Raw genomic sequence first — 8,051 nt, 5'->3', positions numbered from 1 at the left:
CTGTTTTATTACCCTAAGCAATTGTTAGCTAGGCAGTCCTAAATTTGCATGTCTAAAGGGATGAATCTTAGGTAAAACTAGGTAGAAAATTTAGATCTCAAAGGCACAGAGCTTAAACCAGGCCCACATATTGTACCATCATTGGCCCAAACCAAGGAAGAATGAGTAAAAGCCCAGTTAAGACAAGATGCCGAGCTGGGCAACAGAATGAAACTCTGTCTCAAAAGAAAAAACCAAAACAGGCCGGGCGCGGTGGCTCAAGCCTGTAATCCCAGCACTTTGGGAGGCCGAGACGGGCGGATCACGAGGTCAGGAGATCGAGACCATCCTGGCTAACACGGTGAAACCCCATCTCTACTAAAAAAATACAAAAAACTAGCCAGGCGAGGTGGCGGGTGCCTGTAGTCCCAGCTACTCGGGAGGCTGAGGCAGGAGAATGCCCTAAACCCGGGAGGCGGAACTTGCAGTGAGCTGAGATCCGGCCACTGCACTCCAACCTGGGCGGCAGAGCGAGACTCCATCTCAAAAAAAAAAAAAAGAAAAAACCAAAACAAAACAAAACATGATGCCAAGGAAAAGCACCTTAAACAACGTTATAGCTTGTTATGTAAATTTTTTTCTTTTCTTTTTTTTTTTTTTTTTTTGCCTATAGTTTCAGCTACTTGGGAGGCTGAGGCAGGATCACTTCAACCCAAGAGTTCAAGGCTACAGCGAGCTGTAATTGCAGCACTACCCACCAGCCTGGGCAACAGAGTGAGACTCCAATTCTTTATTTTTCCACAAAATCGAGATCCTGCACAACAGCAACTTTTTTTTTTTTCTCTGAGACACGGTCTTGTTCTGTCACACAGGCTGGAGTGCAGTGGTACGATCACGGCTCACTGCAGCCTCGACATCACAGGCTCAAGTGATCAATTCTCCCATCTCAGCCTCCCAAGTTGCTGGGACTAAAGGCATGTACCACCATGCCAGGCTAATTTTTGTATTTTTTGTAGAGATGGAGTTTCACAATGGTGCCAAAGCTGGTCTCCAACTCCTGGGCTCAAGTGATCTGCGCAACTCGGCCTCCCGAAGTGCTGGGATTACAAGTGTGACCCACCACACCTGGCCAACCGCACCTCCCTCTTTTTTTTTTTTTGAGATGGAACTTCGCTCTTTGATCCAGGCTGGAGGGAAGTGGCACGATCTTGTCTCACTGCAACCTCCGCCCCCTGGGTTCAAGCGATTCTCCTGTCTCAGACTCCAGAGTAGCTGGGAGTAGCTGGGATTATAAGTGCCCACTACCAAACCAGGCTAATTTTTGTATTTTTAGTAGAGACGGGATTTTGTCATGTTGCCAGGCTGGTCTTGAACTCCTGAACTCAGGTGATCCACCCGCCTCGGCCTCTCAAAGTGCTAGGATTACCACATGAGCCACTGCGCCTGGTCAAACCCCAACTTTTTTTTTTTTTTTTTGAGACCAAGTTTCATTCTTGCTGCCCAGGTTGCAGTACAGTGGCACAATCTCTGCTCACTGCAACCTCTGCCTCCCGGGTTCAAGCAATTCTCCTGCCTCATCCTCCCGAGTAGCTGGGATTACAGGCAAGCACCACCAGCCCTGGTTAATTTTTGAATTTGTAGTAGAGATAGGGTTTCACCATGTTGACCAGGCTGGTCTCGAACTCCTGACCTCAGGTGATCTGCCCACCTTGGCCTCCCAAAGTGCTGGAATTACAGGCGTGAGCCACCGTGCCCGGCCACCCTAACTCTTTTTTTTTTTTTTTGAGACAGAGTCTCGCTCTCTTGCTCAGGCTGGAGTGCAGTGGTGTGATCTCAGCTCACTGCAACCTCCACCTCCCGGGTTCAAGAGATTCTCCTGCTTCAGCCTCCTGGTAGCTGGGATTACAAGCATCTGCCACCATGCCCGGCTAATTTTTGTACTTTTAGTAGAGACGGGGCTTCACCATGTTGGCCAGGCTGGTCTCAAACTCCTGACCTTGTGATCTGCCCACCTCAGCCTCCTGAAGTGTTGGGATTATAGGCGTGAGCCACTGCGCCTGGCCACCCCAACTCTCAAAAAAATTTGGCCAGGCTCATCTGGAACTCCTGGCCTCAGGTGATGTGCCCTCCTTGGTCTCTCAAATTGCTGGGATTACAGGCATGAGCCACCATGCCTGGCCCAGACTTTTAAAATTTCAAAAAGCAACCTATGAGATATCACTAAATACTTTTTAGAATAGCTACAATTGAAAAGACTGACAGTACTAAGTGTTGGCGAGTATGTGTACTGACTGGAACTCTCAGGTTTTGCTGGACCTAGTGAAAATTTGGCTAAGTACTGTAGAGGTCAAGGGAATACTTTCCCTTCTGCCTCTGAAGGCACACTGAAAATCAACTGACAATAGGACAGATTATTATTATTATTATTGTTATTTTGAGACAAAGTCTTATTCTTTTGCTCAAGCTGAAGTGCAATGGCATGATCTCAGCTCACTGCAACCTCCACTTCCCAGGTTCAAGCGATTCTTCCACCTCAGCCTCCTGAGTAGCTAGGACTACAGGTGCCCACCACCATGCCCAGCTAATTTTTTGTATTTTTAGTAGAGATGGGATTTCACCATGTTGGCCAGGCTGGTCTCAAACTCCTGACCTCAGGTCATCCGTCCACCTTGGCCTCCCAAAGTGTTGGGATTACAGGTGTGGGCCACCACGCCCAGCTAAAAGGGCAGATTAATAGGAAAAAAAGATATACAGATTTTATTTTAAGGTACATAACAAGGGGGAATAGCAGGAGAATTTTTACCCAGTAAACCAGTGGGGGCCAGGTATGATGGTTCAGTCCTGTAATCCCAGCACTTTTGGAGGTTGCAGCATGCAGATCATCTGAAGCCAGGAGTTTGAGACCAGCCTGGCCAACATTGCGAGACCCCCATCTCTACTGAAAATGCAGAAATTAGCCAGATGCGATAGCGTGCGCCTGTAATCCCAGCTACTCAGGAGGCTGAGGCAGGAGAATCACTTGAACCCAGGAAATGGAGGCTGCAGTGAGTCAAGATTGTGCCACTGCACTCCCGCCTGGGTGACAGAGTGAGACCGTCTCAAAAAAAAAAAAAAAAAAAGACCAGGCTCGGTGACTTGTGCCTGCAATCCCAGCACTTTGGGAGGCCGAGGCAGGAGGATCAACTGAGGTCAGGAGTTTGAGACCAATCTAGCCAACATGTGGAAACCCTGTCTCTATTAAAAATACAAAAATTAGCCAGACGTGGTGGCCTGCACCTGTAATCCCAGCTATTTGGGAGGCTGAGGCAGAAAAATCGCTTGAACTGAGAGACAGAGGTTGCAGTGAGCCAAGATTGTGCCACTGTGCTCCACCCTGGGTGACAGAGAGACTGTGTCTCAAATAAATAAATAAATAAATACAAACAAACCACTGGGGTACAGAAGTTTATATACTCTTCTTGATAGAGGAGGGGAGAGATGAGAATGTAGACAGTTCTTTTGAGGGGCAAAATGATTAGGGAGAAGGAATGGACATGGGAGACAGAAATTATCTCATAAATTATTCTCTTTGGAATTTGAATGTTCCCAGAGACAGGAATTATCCTGTGAAAAAGTCCCTCCAGGTGTGTTTGCATTCCTCAGTTTTCTTTTCTTTGGCACATGATGAAATTTCAAGGAAGTAACAGAAGGCAATTGTGTTTCTTTCTTTCTTTGTTTTTTTTTATTTTTTATTTATTTTTTTATTTTTTTTTGAGACGGAGTCTTGCTCTGTCGCCCAGGCGGGAGTGCTGTGGCCAGATCTCAGCGCACTGCAAGCTCCGCCTCCCGGGTTCACGCCATTCTCCTGCCTCAGCCTCCCAAGTAGCTGGGACTACAGGTGCCCGCCACCTCGCCCGGCTAGTTTTTTGTATTTTTAGTAGAGACGGGGTTTCACCGTGTTAGCCAGGATGGTCTCGATCTCCTGACCTCGTGATCCGCCCGTCTCGGCCTCCCAAAGTGCTGGGATTACAGGCTTGAGCCACCACGCCTGGCCCTCTTTGTTTTTTTTTAGACAGAGTCTCACTCTGTCACCCAGGCTGGAGTGCAGTGGCACGATCTCGGCTCACTGCAAGCTCTGCATCCCAGGTTCACACCATTCTCCTGTCTCAGCCTTCCGAGGAGCTGGGACTACAGGCACCCACCACTATGTCCGGTTAATTTTTTCTACTTTATTGTTTTTAGTAGAGACGGGGTTTCACTGTGTTAGCCAGGATGGTCTTGATCTCCTGACCTCGTGATCCGCCCACCTCGGCCTCCCAGAGTGCTGGGGTTACAGGTGTGAGCCACTGTGCCTGGCCGGCAGTTGTGTTTCTTGGTCAGATCAGGAAATTCCAGAAAGAGGCCTTCCTTGAGGTTGGTGAAGGAACAAGACAAGGTTAGAGAGACCTTCATTAGGAGGCTTTTTTTTGTTGTTTTTTTGAGATGCAATCTCCCTCTGTTGTCCAGTGGCATGATCTCAGCTCATGGCAACCCCCGCCTCCCAGGTAAAAGCAATTCTCCTACCACAGCCTCCCAAGCTAATTTTGTATTTTTAGTAGAGAAAGGGTTTGACCATGTTGGCAAGTCTGGCCTCTAACGCCTGACCTGTGATCCACCTGCAGAGGATCAAAGCATGTTTAAGGCCACAGCATGTTAAAGCACCAGTCTTTGGGTTATTACTTTTTGAACCCCAACAGTACACTGGTAAATTGTTGAGCAGTATCTACCAAAGCCAAACAATTGCCTATCCCATGATATAGCTGTCTTAATTTAATTTAAGGTAACAATTTAGGAGAGCTAAGTAATTAAACATGAGGCCAAAGTACATAAGAAAGCGGCAGCCCTTTATTGCAAATATGCACACACTCTCGAGCGAGGTTCTCTGGTCCTCAGGTGTGGAGGGCCAGGGAAGTCGCCCGGGCGCTCTTGGGTGAGGTTCTCCAGTCCACGAATGCGGGGGCCGAAGAAGTCACCCCGGCTCCTGCCAGCAGTGGACTTTTATGCATTGGTACTGGAAGGGGGAGGGCAGTGGGCGGGATAAGGGCATGATGGGGCGTCTCCATAGGCATGGCTGGGTAAGTTTCGATCTCTTCGGATTGACGTCACCTGGCACATGCTCGGTTGATCTGCATCTTCCTGGGCGCACTGCATTTTCCCGCGCGCGGGAAAGTTGGTGAGGAAGAACCTGGAAGCAACAGGGGCGGTGCCTTCTTGTTTACCTTCCTCCATCTTGTTCCTTCTCCCTCACCCAAACAATAGCATTTATAAGTATATAGCTGAGAGAAATGAGTACATGTGGCTACTAAAAAGCATGTATAAGAATGGCTGGGTGTGATGGCTCCTACCTATAATCCCAGCACTTTGGGAGGCTAAGGCGGGAGGATTGCTTGAGGCCAGAAGTTTGAGACCAGTCTGGACAACATAGTTTAACTGCCTTTGCAAAGATTATGCCTGTTTAGAGGAATCTAGCATGGCTGACTCTCTCTTGCTTCTAGCCTCGCAGGCTAACTATCTTTTCTTATTCCTAGGTATAGGCCAAGCTACCCATAAGAGGAATTTAGTGCATAGCTTAATTTAAAAGCAAGGATGATAATAGTGCCTTCCTAAAACTAACCCCCTTGTTGCTCAGGGACTGAAAGCTGCCTTTATAAGACTAATGAACGTCCACAGAATTAGGATTATGGGAGGGACGTGAATTCTGCTAAAATGTAGGCATAGTTTCTATAATCCCTTACTGTTCAGGAGTCGTGGCCAGAGGTCTCAAGATGTGTGACTTCCCTAATTGCCCCTATAGATAACATCAGTATTGTAGAACCTAGGATTGGTCTTTTAAAATGTTTTCAGGGCAGGTGAGGTGGCTTACACCTGTAATTCCAACACTTTAGGAGGCTTAGTTGGGCAGATCACCTGAGGGCAGGAGTTCAAGACCAGCCTGGCTCACATGGTGAAACCCTATCTCTACTAAAAATACAAAAATTAGCTGGGTGTGGTGGTGCATGCCTGTATTCCCAGCTCCTCAGGATGCTGAAACAGAAGAATCGTTTGAACCCAGGAGGCAGAGTTTGCAGTGACCTGAGATCGCGCCACTGCACTTCAGCCTGGGCCACAGAGCAAGACTCTGTCTCAAAAAAAAAAAAAAAAGAAAAAGAAAAAGTTTTTCAGACTTCTATTAGGGTGGTGCAAAAGAAAGGGTCAAAACTGCAATTACTCTTGCACCAACCTAATACATTCTGGCAACTTACTGACCTTACCCAGACTTGTGACTCATGATATAACCAAATGATCTTGTGCCCGCTCCCCACCACCCAGAGGCCGACTCAGCACACAAAGACATTTTTCCACACCCCTATGATTATATCCCCAACAAAATAGCAGCACGCATTCCCTAGTTCCCTGCCTACCAAACTGTCTTTGAAAAACTCTAACTTTGATGATCACTTGAGGCCAGAGTTCAAGACCAGCCTAACCAACATGGCAAAACCCCATCTTTACTAAAAATACAAAAAATTAACCAGGCGTGGTGGCATGAGCTTCTAGTCCCAGTCACTCAGGATGCTGAGGCATGAGAATTGCTTAAACCGGGGAGGTGAAGGTTGCAGTGAGCCGAGATTGCATCACTGCACTCCAGCCTGGGTGACAGAAAGAGACTGTCTCAAAAAGAAGAGAAAGAAAGGAAAGAAGGAAAAAAGGAAGGGAAGGGCAGGAAAGGGAGAAAGAAAGAGGGAGGGAGGGAGGGAGGGAGGCGGTCATGGTGACTCACGCCTATAATCCCAGCACTTTGGGAGGCTGAGGCAGTGAATCACCTGAAGTCAGGAATTCAAGACCAGCCGGGCGTGGTGGCTAACGCCTGTAATCCCAGCTACTCAGGAGACTGAGGCAGGAGAATCGCTTGAACCTGGGAGGCGGAGGTTGCACTGAGTCAAGATCACGGTATTGCATTCCAACCTGGGCGACAAAAGTGAAACTCTGTCAAAAAAAAAAATAATAAAAATAAAAACAAAAAGGCCGTAACCTTCTAGCCTTCAGGGAGGCTGATTTGAGTGATAACTCTGGTTGTACTACACGGCTGGCCTTGCATTGATTAAACTCTTTTTTTTTTTTGAGACGGAGTCTCACTCTGTCGCCCAGGCTGGAGTGCAGTGGCCAGATCTCAGCTCACTGCAAGCTCCGCCTCCTGGGTTCACGCCATTCTCCTGCCTCAGCCTCCTGAGTAGCTGGGACTACAGGTGCCCGCCACCTCGCCCGGCTAGTTTTTTGTATTTTTTAGTAGAGATGGGGTTTCACCGTGTTAGCCAGGATGGTCTCGATCTCCTGACTGCGTGATCCACCTGTCTCAGCCTCCCAAAGTGCTGGGATTACAGACTTGAGCCACCGCACCTGGCGAATTGATTAAACTCTTATTGCAATAACAGGGTCTCAGTAGATTGGTTTCATGTGTTCAGTGGCCAGAAGAACCCATTGGGGAATTACAATAGCCAGCCACCATCTCTCTAAAAAACAAACAAACAAACAAGTTATCTATGTCAATAAAAGTAAGAATAAGTTGGGAGCGGTGGCTCACCCTGTAATCCTAGCACTTTGGGAGGAAAAGGCGGACAGATCACGAGGTCAAGAGATCGAGACAATCCTGGCCAACATGGTGAAACCCTGTCTCTACTGAAAATACAAAAATTAGCTGGGTGTGGTGGCACACGTCTGTCATCCCAGCTACTAGGGAGGTTGAGGCAGGAGAATCACTTGAACCTGGGAGGCAGAGGTTGCAGTGAGCCGAGATCATGCCACTGCACTCCAGCCCAGTGGCAGAGAGAGACTCCACCTAAAAAAAAAGTAAGAAGAATGATTACGTCTAAGGGGTTGAGGGTCAGGGGAGGTATTGATTAGGAGGGACAAGAAAGAACCTCTGAGGTGTTGGGAACAATCCTATCTTTTCCTGGGTGATGGTTATATGAATGTATACACATGTAAAACTTTATTGAGCTGTACACTTTACTGTATGTATGGTTTTTATGTTTGTTTGTTTTGTTTTGTTTTGTTTTTGAGACAGAGTCTTGCTC

The sequence above is a fragment of the Piliocolobus tephrosceles genome, chromosome 1 (genome assembly GCF_002776525.5).
Source record: "Piliocolobus tephrosceles isolate RC106 chromosome 1, ASM277652v3, whole genome shotgun sequence".
Lineage (NCBI taxonomy): Eukaryota > Metazoa > Chordata > Mammalia > Primates > Cercopithecidae > Piliocolobus > Piliocolobus tephrosceles.
This window is presented reverse-complemented; position numbering follows the sequence as displayed.